This window comes from Electrona antarctica (assembly GCF_951216825.1).
Source record: "Electrona antarctica genome assembly, chromosome: 14".
NCBI classification, from domain to species: Eukaryota; Metazoa; Chordata; class Actinopteri; order Myctophiformes; family Myctophidae; genus Electrona; species Electrona antarctica.
Genome location: NC_136795.1, coordinates 47,800,176 through 47,813,925, shown reverse-complemented (window position 1 = coordinate 47,813,925; position 13,750 = coordinate 47,800,176). Strand labels below are relative to the sequence as shown.

The following is a 13,750-nucleotide window of genomic DNA, read 5'->3' as shown; positions in this document are numbered from 1 at the left end:
CAGCAGCTCGTACTGATTGACGTTTATACCACTTAAATGGTGTAAAAAGATCCGTTTCTCCAGATAGGGTAAATTGCAGATCACAGATCGAGTCATTCGGAGTGAATATCACCGATTGGTGGCCGATTATCGGTGCATCTCTACTTTTAGACCAAGTGTTTGACTGTACTAACCTGTATTAAAATAGGGTGCATTTTGCATCCCAAAACGCAGTTTATAACATAGTTTTTAGTTAATAAAACAACGACCTCTGCATCCACGGGATGCACTACTGTACTCGGCATGTACACAATAATACACGTAACAAATAATTGCGATATTTTGTTAGCTTTAGTTATAATAATCATTTCTTCTTCTGTTTTCTACATGAATAAAACCACATTATAACCATTATAAAATGAAATGGGAGTTAAATGCTGCAATTTGAAAAACTGGCAAAATATGACTCCTAACGTCGTTAAAGTGGGGACTCATAAAATGTCTCTGGGACTCATTTCTAAAAGACCATCCCTGCATCACGGGACTCATTACATTGGAAACCTATTTACATCACTGCTCTGTAGTACTGTCAATCAATCAATCAATCAATCAATCAATCAATCAATCAATGCTCTCTCACTCTCTCTCTCTCTCTCTCTCTCTCTCTCTGCAGGCATGTATGTGTGTGTGAAATGTGAGCACCAGCTGTTCTCCAGCAGGTCCAAGTATGATCACTCGTCCCCGTGGCCGGCCTTCACAGAGACCATCCTCGAGGACAGTGTCTCCAAACACCAGGAGAGACCGGGTGCTTATAAGGTGACTTCATCTGACAACACACTCGTTCAGTCATTCATTCATCAATGGCTCAGGGGTAGAGTCGGACAGTCGGATGGGAACAGTGAGGGTTCCCAGTTCGATCCCTGTGGGCTCCCCCAGAGTTAGTGTCGAAGTGTCCTTGAGCAAGACTCTGAACCCCTAATTGCTCCCGATGAGCAGGTTGGTGCCTTGCATGGTTTCCTCCGCCTACGGTGTGTGAATAGGTGACTGTAATGCAATCTATCTAAAGCGTCTTGGAGAAAGGCGCTATATGTCACCAACTCACCATTTACTATTTATCCATACCCTCATTCATTCAGCCGTCCAATTAATTAATTCATGCATTACATTAGATTAGTTATATATACAGCATCACAATCGTTTCAAAACCACTGTATCCATTTATTTGTTGGGCTCTTCAAAAAATATCAGATCTACAAGCTCACACTCACAGCGAGCTTGTGCGTCTGTTTTTTTGGGGGGGTGGGGTTTATACGATTTTTGTCAGATTTCAGTCTGCGGCCAAATACTTTTTTTTGGGGGGGGGGGGGGGGGGGGGGGGGTCCTTGCAGTGTTGTTTTTGGTTTTAGTCACAGTCTCTTGAATAGTTTTAGTCACATTTTAGTCACCTGGAATGTTTTACTGTTAGTCTAGTTTTAGTCGACTAAATGTCATAAGATTTTAGTCGACTAAATCTACAGTTGATTTTCGTCGAACAAAATGTATTTTGGCGGGCCTTGATGCCGTCGTAATGACTTGCTGTCGCGTTGTGGGCTTGTAGATCGTCTATTTTCAGCATGCAACCAAGTGTAAAATGACTTATACTGGATCTCTTGTCCACTAGTCCCTTCCTCAAATTTTAGTCTAGTTTTTATTTGTTGACAAAATCAGTATATTTAGCCATAGTTTTAGTCATCATATGGCTTAGTTTTTGTCAGTGAAAAAAGGTAGTCGACGAACATTTTTTCGTCATAGTATTAGTCGATGAAAACAACACTGGTGTGGACAGTCACCTCAGTCTTAACGATCGGTTTTGAGAAACAAACGTGCAGCTTTGTCTCACGTGGTTTGAACAAAGCCTTTACTGTCAGGGTTCCTTCTTTGTCCTCGGTGGAAACCTGGCATATTGTCAGCAGCGCTCACTCCTGGAGCTGACATGTTGTAGCTCTTCGGTTTGGCTCCGCGTTATCTTTCTTTTTTCAACTCTCGTCGTGTCTCCTAACCTTTTCCACCATGTTTAATTCTTGTCTAAGCGATGGTGTTGTATCTCATTTCTACTACTGTACTACTACTATTACTACTACTACTTCATCAGACACTGATGAAGGCTGGATAGCCGAAACGTTTGTCTCCTGTCCAACATGCAAGAATACATTATTGAAATGCAGTCTTGGTGTGTGTGCAACCCATTACCGTTATTTATATGATATGATTTGAACGGGTAACGCACCTTAACCCATTTTGGGCGGGAATCCCTTTTGGTGTTATACTTTAGCTATTGCAAAATAGCAGATCTACAAGCTCATAGCGCGGCACCGAGTGCCGGTCTGCAATTTTTGAAACATTTTGAAAAATGTGCCTCAAATCTTTGAACATATATTATTACAGAGTGAACATTTTTAACTCAAATCTTTGCTTCTGGGGAGGTCCCTGGAACAACATATTTTCAGATGGGGGGGGGGGGGGGGGGGCATATTACATTTTTGGGGGTCCTTGACATGAAATATTGAAACATAAGGGTTTTCAGAAGACTGTCAGGATTTTGAAGACATTTTTTTAATTTCGACGTCATGCAGGCCTAAATGGGTCAAGTCAGAGCGCGGTGGTCACATGACGAGTAATATTTTGTCACTGTGATGCAAACACATACGTCCTTACATTGGTGTCATGTGTCCTGTTTTATAACCTGTCTGTAAAGCACTTTGTAACTATATGTTTGGAAAGGTGCTATACAAATAAATTCATTCATTCATTCATTCATGTCTCTCCAGGTGCTTTGTGGGAAGTGTGGCAATGGACTGGGCCACGAGTTTGTGAACGACGGCCCGGGCAGAGGACAGTCACGCTTCTGAATCTTCAGCAGCTCACTGAAGTTCGTCCCTAAAGGTACAAGCGGTCGGTCTGCTTCTGTGGAGATGGTGGTTATGTGAAAGAAATGTCACTATATCTAGGCTCATGCTCTAACCCATTTTGGGCGGGAACCCCTTTTGGTGTTTCAAGCATTATGTTATACTTTAGCTATCGAAAAATAGCAGATCTACAAGCTCATAGCGCGGCACCGAGTGCTGCGCTACGAGCTTGTAGGTCTGCTACTTTTGAAAAATCGTGAAAATGTGGTGCAAGAATGAATATGTATTCTTTCAGAGCGAACATTTTTAACTCAAATCCTTGCTTCTGGGAGGTCCCTGGAACTACATATTTTCAGATGGGGGTCTGCAGCCAAATACGGATAATTCTGGGCGTCCTTGACATGAAATTGTTGAGCACCACTGACACAGAAACGTAGGTTTCTTTTAGAACAGGATTTAGAAGACATTTTGTAGAATCGTCCTCAGGTCTAAATGCTCTAATAGGCATGCTGGTGTAGGAGTGCATTTACAGTATATAGCCAGCAGACTCCTTTTACCATCTACTCCTCCTTTTACTATCTACATGGATGCAAGTTCTCAGTCGCCAGGACTGTTCTCCGTCATTTGGATTCCATAGAAGCCAGCATGTACTTCTATGGAAGCATGTTGCACAGCAAAAATAGCCTATAAGAGCTCAATGACGCATTGAGAGCTTGTAGATAAGCTATTTTTGGTTCTTTTAAGATTAGGGCATTTTAAGTCGTAAAACTAGCAATATGTCCAGAAACATCTTCCATGCCATTTTAATAGTCCAGGCCAGGTGCACCTGCCACTGTTTATTGTAGTGCTACAGGTTTAAACCCTCAATCTGTGAATTATTCACCAAATTGGTTAATTAGTTAATTGGCTAACAGCAGGAACTGTTACTAAAACATGATTTTGTAGGAGTGGAGGCTCCTTTCACATGGATTCACAAATCACACATTAGGAGTTGGCCATACAGTAACAGAAATGGTAAATGGTGCATTTATATAGCGCCTTTATCCAAGGCACTTTACAGAGATTGTGCATTACATTCACCCATTCACACACACATACATACACCGATGGCAGCGGAAACCATGCAAGGCACCAACTAGCACATCGGGAGCAATTAGGGGTTCAGTGTCTTGCTCAAGGACACTTCGACAGTAACTCTGCGGGAGCCCGGGTTCGAACTGGCAACCTTACGGTTACCATCCAGGCACTCTACCCCTGAGCCACCGCCGCCCCGTACAGTACAGTACAGTACAGTACAGTACAGTACAGTACAGTACAGTACAGTACAGTACAGTACAGTACAGTACAGTACAGTACAGTACAGTACAGTACAGTACAGTACCAACGTCAGTCGTGAGATTCTATTTTAGCTTTAATGCTAAAATAGAGGGGGGGGGGGGGGGGGATTCAGACAGCTAGCCATCAATGAGTACAACGCTCCCAAACATTCTTTTCTGTCTCTGTGACACATCTAGGGGCCGCAATCTGCATTCAAATATGTTCTTGGAAGCGTTGTCATTGGTGGGAAAAAACCCGGTCGAAATGACTAACCAATCAGGAAGTAGACAGGCAAATCGACCAATGACAAAGCTTCTAGGATGCAGATTGCGGCCCCTAGATGTGTCACAGAGACTACTTTTTTTTAAGAGCGTTTTAAAAAGTCATTAAAATTGACATTTCGTCAGTGAAAAAAGGTAGTCGACGAACATTTTTCGTCTTAGTTTTAGTCGACTGAAAACAACACTGCCTGGCATCCATGTTGTTTTGTGCATGTGATAATTATGGCAGAAATGTTGATAATACTGTGGGGGAAACAGAGGGAATGTGGATAAATAGCCGATCTACAAGCTCTCAATGTGTCACATTGTGATGCAGTGTTGAGCTTGTAGCACTGCTATTTAACGACGTGCCCAAAATGGGGTTAATGGTTAACTGCTGGAGTCCTACTGGGTAAGAAAAGGAAAGGGGGAGGGACATTTTGGTGGGTTTTTACAACAAACACGAGTATTCTGTTCCGTCTAATCTAAGCAAGTGAGAGCATCCAGGCTGCTTATATATATAGCCTCTTTCTTTCCTTATCCAGGCAGACAGAATTAAATCTATTCTTATCTACCAATAAGAAGTGTTTTTAAACTTCTGAGCATCCTGCATCCATTCTTCCTTCCTCATATCCGATATCCTAATATATCCTGATGTCCCTAACATCTCCGGTCTCCTCATCTTAAAACCTTTAGTGACCAGTAGCTGGTCACCTTCCAGATGTCATTATGTGTCATCATGTTCTTTTTTGTTTTGTTTTTTTTCTTAATTTTTATCCCACGATTTTGTAACCCATTTCACCCCTGTGTCAATTATCTAATGTGATCCTGGGCTCTACACACCCTCCGCCAACCTGGGGAGAGCAACGGACTTGAACTCATGCCTGAGTGTCCAAGTTGCTCCTTTTACACCTGACATGGGGGAGTTTCCCTGGTTGGACATGGCGCGTGGAAGGAACACGTTATTCCAACCAGTTCCTTTCCCCTCCATCAGGCGCCCCGGCTGGCCAGGGGTTACTGCATGTTTTTTGTGAGGGTACCTACTAGGGATGCACCGAAAGGGAAATTCTTGGCCGAAAACCGAATACCGAATATCCGAATATGATTAATATTATATATCTTTTTTCCTACCATTGTTGTCATGGCCGTACCTTAAAGCTACCTGATTTATGGCAAAAGTAATGGTTATGGCAAAACTTAACTTAAATAATAATCACTATTATGGGTCCATACAACATTTATTCAGCTCTTTTGAATGCATTAATTGCATACACTATTCGGTGATATATTTTCTGCCTATTCGGGCCGAAACCGAATAGGCCTAAAATGCATTTTTAGCCATTTTCTGCCGAATATTTTCTGTGGCCGAATATTCGGTGCATCACTAGTACCTACCCTAGGGGACACGGGGAGAACATGTGAGGGTACCTACCCTAGGGGACACGGGGGGAACATGCAAACTCCACACAGAAAGGCCCTTTCGCCAACCCCGCCTCGGGTATGGGCACTGATGACGCGGAGGAGGGAACACGTTGTACATGTTGGACATGTTTCATCATTCTTAATATAGCAGTTCCATATCACCGCATGATAGTATAGAATTTTCCTAACAACGTAATTTGGTCCTCTGCTCCAACTACATCCATGGTTGTTCTGGTGCTGTTGTTCACAGACAAGGTGGATGGACAGTAAGGTGAGCTGAATGATGTGTGTTTATCCTCTCCTGTTGTTCACAGACAAGGTGGATGGACAGTAAGGTGAGGTGAATGATGTGTGTTTATCCTCTCCTGTTGTTCACAGACAAGGTGGATGGACAGTAAGGTGAGGTGAATGATGTGTGTTTATCCTCTCCTGTTGTTCACAGACAAGGTGGATGGACAGTAAGGTGAGGTGAATGATGTGTGTTTATCCTCTCCTGTTGTTCACAGACAAGGTGGATGGACAGTAAGGTGAGGTGAATGATGTGTGTTTATCCTCTCCTGTTGTTCACAGACAAGGTGGATGGACAGTAAGGTGAGGTGAATGATGTGTGTTTATCCTCTCCTGTTGTTCACAGACAAGGTGGATGGACAGTAAGGTGAGGTGAATGATGTGTGTTTATCCTCTCCTGTCGTTCACAGACAAGGTGGATGGACAGTAAGGTGAGCTGAATGATGTGTGTTTATCCTCTCCTGTTGTTCACAGACAAGGTGGATGGACAGTAAGGTGAGGTGAATGATGTGTGTTTATCCTCTCCTGTTGTTCACAGACAAGGTGGATGGACAGTAAGGTGAGGTGAATGATGTGTGTTTATCCTCTCCTGTCGTTCACAGACAAGGTGGATGGACAGTAAGGTGAGGTGAATGATGTGTGTTTATCCTCTCCTGTCGTTCACAGACAAGGTGGATGGACAGTAAGGTGAGGTGAATGATGTGTGTTTATCCTCTCCTGTCGTTCACAGACAAGGTGGATGGACAGTAAGGTGAGGTGAATGATGTGTGTTTATCCTCTCCTGTCGTTCACAGACAAGGTGGATGGACAGTAAGGTGAGGTGAATGATGTGTGTTTATCCTCTCCTGTTGTTCACAGACAAGGTGGATGGACAGTAAGGTGAGGTGAATGATGTGTGTTTATCCTCTCCTGTTGTTCACAGACAAGGTGGATGGACAGTAAGGTGAGGTGAATGATGTGTGTTTATCCTCTCCTGTTGTTCACAGACAAGGTGGATGGACAGTAAGGTGAGCTGATGGAGGTCCAGGATGGATGGATGGACGGAGCTGATGTGTGTTCTGCTCAGCGTCGGGGACAGTGGATGATGGGTTTTGGGACAAAGCCCCTCGCTGGGACGCCCAGGACTCTGATGGACCGTGGACCCCTCTGGCACCGCAGAGACAGAACACTCTCGCGCACACAAAGTCAAAGTCGTACGATTTGTCACACACGTTACCGCAGTGAAATTTGTTCTGCTCCGCATTCGATCCAATCTCTTGGAGCGGTGAGCCGCAGCCGTGCCGTGCTCTGGAAACATTTGATTAGTTGATTTGACCCCCCAATCCAACCCTTTGATGCTGAGTGTCAAGCAGGGAGGCATTGGGTCCCATTTTTACAGTCTTTGGTATGACCCCGGCCGGGGATCGAACCTCCGACCTCCCAGTTTCAGGGCGGACACTCTAACCACAAGGCCACAGACTCTGGGCTGCAGCGACAGACCACTCACACACACAGACACGCACAGCTAATCGGTTAGCATAATTTAATTTAAACAGGATCAGTCTATCACATAATTGTCTTGGCTTTCGGGCGGAAACCTTGTGTAATAACTTTATGATAGAATCTTTTATTTATATAGCGCCTTTCTCAAACGGAAGTCACAAAGTGCTGCACAGAGAAATTACACTTTGAAACAAAACCAAGGGAAACTAATCACAATTTAAACGGATGCAAATAGAAAACGGCTAAAGCTGATACAGACATTCGACATGAAAAGAGAGGAATTGGGCTGTATAACGATGTCTAAAAGCGTTTTAGTTTCATTGGTTACAGTGCCTAATTTTGTCAGTTTTAGTCATAGTCTTTTGAATAAAATGCAGTTTAGTTTTAAGTCATATTTTAGTCATCTGAAATGTTTTGGTTTTAGTAGACCGAATAATTTGTGGGCGACTAAATTTACAGTTGATTTAAGTCGACGGATTATTCTCAAACGTGCATTCTTTGCAAACGTGAATTTCACTTGTTTTAATATGCGTTTCAATTTGAGAACGGTGGAACATTTACACTCATTCAGCATATCAATCAATCTTTTAATTTACAAACTATAAGATAAGCAAGTCATTCATCATTCACTTCTCTAACCAGTCCAGTCCATGTCAGGTCAGCGGTTTCTTTAGCTTGCAATAATATTTCAGGTTTAGCATAAACACACCATCTTTACCTACCTAAAGTAACCTCGGCTTGTGTGCTTTTGCATTTTGAATGAAATGTGGAATGACTTGTCTCTACTGGATCTCTATGATATTTTCATTGTTTTTGTGTCATCCTAGCTTAGTCTTTATTTTGTTTTTGTCAGTGAAACTTTTTTTGTGAGCTTGTAGATCAGCTATTTTCACGACTTGTTGTCGTGTGACACTGCCATACGACGGGGACGGAGCGGGCATTCCGACGCACCGCCATTCAGACTACGTTGGCTTTCCCGGGTTAGCGTCAAGGACTATTTAACCCATTTAGGCCTGACCTCAACATTTAAAAAAAATCTTCTAAATCCTCCAGTTTTCTGAAATAAATATTTTCACGATTTTTCAAAAATAGCAGACCTACAAGCTCGTAGCGCGCCACTCGGTGGCGCGCTATGAGCTTGTAGATCTGCTATTTTTCAATAGCTAAATTATAACATAATGTTTAAAACACCAAAAGGGGTTCCCGCCCCAAAATGGGTTAAAGAAGACGGGAAGCTGTACGGTGGACTCCATGTTGCTCCCTGGAAAGAAAGAAACATGCGCAAGTTGAGACCAGGAAGTTGTACATGACAAATCATAGATATGGCACAAATTAAATGGCCCCAGCAGATGGCGTGATGCCACTGAAAGGAGAGATGCTTGTATATCATGTCACGTCATTGTATTTTACCTTTTTTATATTAACGTTTTAACAGCAAGTGGATAAGTAAGACCCAGCATGGATCATCATCACACAGACAGTAATGTTGGTCTCAACTGCTCATGTTTCTTTCCTTCCAGGGAGCAACATGGAGTCCACCGTACGGTCTTCTTTCCTTCCAGGGAGCAACATGGAGTCCACCGTACGGTCTTCTTTCCTTCCAGGGAGCAACATGGAGTCCACCGTACGGTCTTCTTTCCTTCCAGGGAGCAACATGGAGTCCACCGTACGGTCTTCTTTCCTTCCAGGGAGCAACATGGAGTCCACCGTACGGTCTTCTTTCCTTCCAGGGAGCAACATGGAGTCCACCGTACGGTCTTCTTTCCTTCCAGGGAGCAACATGGAGTCCACCGTACGGTCTTCTTTCCTTCCAGGGAGCAACATGGAGTCCACCGTACGGTCTTCTTTCCTTCCAGGGAGCAACATGGAGTCCACCGTACGGTCTTCTTTCCTTCCAGGGAGCAACATGGAGTCCACCGTACGGTCTTCTTTCCTTCCAGGGAGCAACATGGAGTCCACCGTACGGTCTTCTTTCCTTCCAGGGAGCAACATGGAGTCCACCGTACGGTCTTCTTTCCTTCCAGGGAGCAACATGGAGTCCACCGTACGGTCTTCGCTTCCTGTCCTCCTTTAATCCATTTTGGGCGGGAACCCCTTTTGGTGTTTTAAGCATTATGTTATGCTTTAGCTATTGAAAAATAGCAGATCTACAAGCTCATAGCGCGGCACCGAGTGCCGCGCTACGAGCTTGTAGGTCTGCTATTTTTGAAAAGTCGTGAAAATGCCTCAAATCTTTGAATATATATTCTTTCAGAGCAAACGTTTTTAACTCAAATCTTTGCTTCTGGGGGGTCCCTGGAATAACATATTTTCAGATGGAGGTCGGTGGCCAATTACATATAATTTTTGGGATCCTTGACATGAAATATTGAGCACCTCTGACAGAAACATATCAGAATTTAGAAGACATTTTTTTAAATTTCGACGTCATGCAGGCCTAAATGGGTTAATAGTCCTTGGTTGGGGTCCGAGATCGGGTTAGGGACAGGGTTCGTAAATGTGGCGAGTCGGAATGGCGATCCGTTGGAATAATGGGCTTCGGAATGCCGGCGTGTACCCGTGACCGTCATGCGACAATAAAAATAGGGCAGTCATTTATAAAAAAGAATTTCCGCCTGATTTTGAATCATTACATTTAAGTTATGCATATAAAACAATGTCAGTATCGGTACACACAAAAGGGCAAACTTGAACTCACTGACGGTACCATACACATGTATTGTTTTAGTCGCTATATTTGGAAGTGGAAAATATGCAATTATGAAGCAGATAGAGTATATATATTTATTTATATATATTGTTTAAAAAGAAAAGAGCAAATTTCAAGTGTGCAAAGAGACAGAACTATAATTTTTGTAATGAGAATCTCGCATTGCTTTATCCATAGTGATAAATGAATGAATAAATAAATATACTTTTATAAAGAGAATTGTGCACTGTCTGCTGTATCTATATGGTTATTGAGTGTGTTTATGGTTTGCATTCTCCAACTTTTATTTACAAATCTATCTGTTATCCTCCCAGGGTGGACAACAGTAATGATTGATGGAAGAAAAGTACTCAAACTCAAACGTTTTACTTAACCCATTTCGGGCGGGAACCCCTTTTGGTGTTTTAAGCATTATGTTATACTGTTATACTTTAGCTATTGAAAAATAGCAGATCTACAAGCTGCTCTACGAGCTTGTAGGTCTGCTATTTTTTTTTAAATCGTGAAAATGTGGCGCAAATCTTTGAATATATATATTCTTTCATAGTGAATGTTTTTAACTCAAATCTTTGCTTCTGGGGGAGGTCCCTGGAACAACATCTTTTCAGATACGGGTCGGTGGCCAAATGCATTCTATTTTTGGGAGTCCTTGACATGAAAACGACTGACATACACTGCAATGTAGATTACAGCCTACTCTTGTACAAATACAAGTCCCGGATTGAAAATGTGCTTGAGTAAAAGTAAGAAAGTATTGGCAACAAAAACATAGCTAAAGCACCAAAAGTAAAAGTACTCATTGTGCAGAATTTGTCCCATTATTACACAAGTTCAAAATGTATACAAAAATCTTGCAAATGGCAAATCTACAAGTTCACAATGTGTCACATTGTGAACATGCAGATCTGCTATTTCCAAATGGCCGATATATATATATATATATATATATATATATATATATATATATATAGCAAGGGTCAAGGTTGTACTTTATTGTTCCATCTTATTGTGTACAGGTACATAAGAGTAAACGTTTTTGTTTGGCTTCCTTAAAGACAAAGCAGCAGCATAGACAGCATAACATTCAAAACAACAAAACCACAGCAAACACAGCAAAGAGTGCAAGAAAGGGCAATCAAAGTGTAACAATAAATAGTGCGGCTGAAGTGGTAGTGTGTTTTAGTAGTAAAAAGTACTATATTTCCCTCTAAGATGTAGTGGTGTTGTGTAGAAGTAAAAGTAGCCTATACTAATACCTCCCCGTGTCACTGTTCAGCTGTGTACTAATTAATATACTGCCACCATGTGGTAGACAGGAGAACATGTGCTCCACAAATAGAATGGCGTGTCTACTGTGAGTCACCTGACCTAGTAGTATGTTTGTGCACATGTTCATTTTAGCTGTGGCCTGTGATGATGGCTGTAATCCCCAGTCTAATCCTTCGCAGACCTTCGCAGTATCTGGCATGGATCAAATGTGTCATAATATTGCTGCTTCACCTGTGGAGAACAATAATAATAATAATAATAATATCTCAAACTTATATAGCGTTTTTCTGAGTACCCAAAGACGCTTTACATGGGGGGGCTTTACAGAGGTAACAACAAAATAAAAACAACTTTATTAGAAAAAATAAATTAAAAAAAAAACACTAAAAGCTAAAGAACATTAAAAGACAGTGAAAAGGGTTAGCTAGGGAAGGCAATATTGAAGAGGTGGGTCTTGAGGGCGGTTTTGAAAGTTTGGAGTGTGGGAGCATCTCTGAGTGCCTTAGGGAGGGCATTCCACAGGGTTGGGGCAGCAAATGCAAAAGCTCTGTCACCCCACGTACAGAGTTTGGTTTTGGGGACGTCGAGGAGGTTTGCATCACCAAAGTATTGAATATAAGAACCAATTCCAACCTGGTGAGTGAGATGCAGTGCTGTCTGGTCTAGGGATGCCAGCAACTGACCATCAGCCAAATCGATTAATTGACAGCTCTCCCGATTATTAATCGATTAATTAATTGATTTTTTTTTCCGTAAAAATAAATATCACATAAAACATATATTATCCAGACCCCCAGGAACGCGCCCAGGGGGGCGGGCCGGGCCAGCGTGCCACCCTGCGTCTGAAACGGTTGAGAAATGACAGAGTTACCGTGTGCCGGTCCCTCTACTGTACCCTCTACTGTACTGTAGCCTACTGTACTGTACTGTCACTGTACTGTACTGGCACACCCAAAATCATCATATATACAGTTAATATGTGCGAGTGTGTTTGTGTGTGTGTTAGGTTGCGCACAGGTGGTGAAAAACAACCATGCTGTTCTGGGTACTCATACCCAGCCAGCCAGGCACCCACATAACTCCGTAAGGGAGTGGTAGCACCACTCAAAAACATGGCAGTCTAGTAAACGGAAAAGAACCACCCAAGAACAGAACACGGCTGCAGCTAGTACTGCAGTGCAGGCCTAATGGGTGTGTTAAGATGTACTAGATGTGTAAGCAAGCATAGACAGTGATTGTCAAAGCTTGCACATTGGTATATGGTTAACACAGGGGTCTGCAACAGGCGGCTCTAGAGCACACCCCTAGTGGCTCCCTGTAGCATTACAAAAAATCGATGGAAATGTATAATGTTTACCCTGTAGAAAAAGAAAGATAGCCGACGAAAAACACAATGCAGATTGGCTGCCTGTATGTTTAATCTGCAGTGAGAAGCTATCAAACAACAAAAAAAGTAACGTTGAAAGACATTTCCAGGGAAAGCATGCTAAATTCTGCTAGTTTCGTTGCAACCCGGGAGATAATAAAGCTTGGCAAGCCGTGTTATAATGCGTACATTTTCTTTGCGGCTCCAGATAGATTTAGAATTTATTTTTGGTAGAAAATGGCTCTTTCAACAACTTGGGTTGCCGACCCCTGGGTTAACAATACATGATGCATAGTGCTGTCGCCTCACAGCTAGAAGGTCCTGGGTTCGATTCCTGCTGGGGACGCTGTGGTGGGCGTGTTCCCTCCTCCGCGTCATCAGTGCCCATACCCGAGGCGGGGTTGGTGAAAGGGCCTTTCTGTGTGGAGTTTGCATGTTCTCCCCGTGTCCCCTAGGGTAGGTATACCCTCACAAAAAACATGCAGCAATCCTGGTCTCTAAACTGCCTCCCCCTGGCCAGCCAGGGCGCCTGATGGAGGGGAAAGGAACTGGTTGGAATAACGTGTTCCTTCCACACGCTACGTCCAACCGGGGAAACTCCCCCCTGTCAGGTGAAAAGATGCGGCTTGGACTCCTCATGCATAGAAGGAAGCATGAGGTCAGTCAGCTGCCCCCCCCCCCCAGGTTGGCAGAGGAAGTGTAGCGCCCAGGATTACATTAGATGGTTGACACTGGGTGAAAAAATGGGTTGCAAAATCGTGGGATAAAAATT

At 43.0% G+C, this 13,750-nt stretch overlaps 1 long non-coding RNA gene across 1 annotated transcript; it reads left to right on the top strand.

The window, feature by feature from the left end:
• The first annotated feature begins 666 nt into the window (after window positions 1–666).
• LOC306936801 lies at window positions 667–8,629 on the top strand. The gene is made up of 3 exons (XR_013791537.1): window positions 667–795; window positions 2,787–2,901; window positions 7,138–8,629. It is a non-coding gene; the product is annotated as an uncharacterized lncRNA (long non-coding RNA).
• The last annotated feature ends 5,121 nt before the right edge of the window (window positions 8,630–13,750 follow it).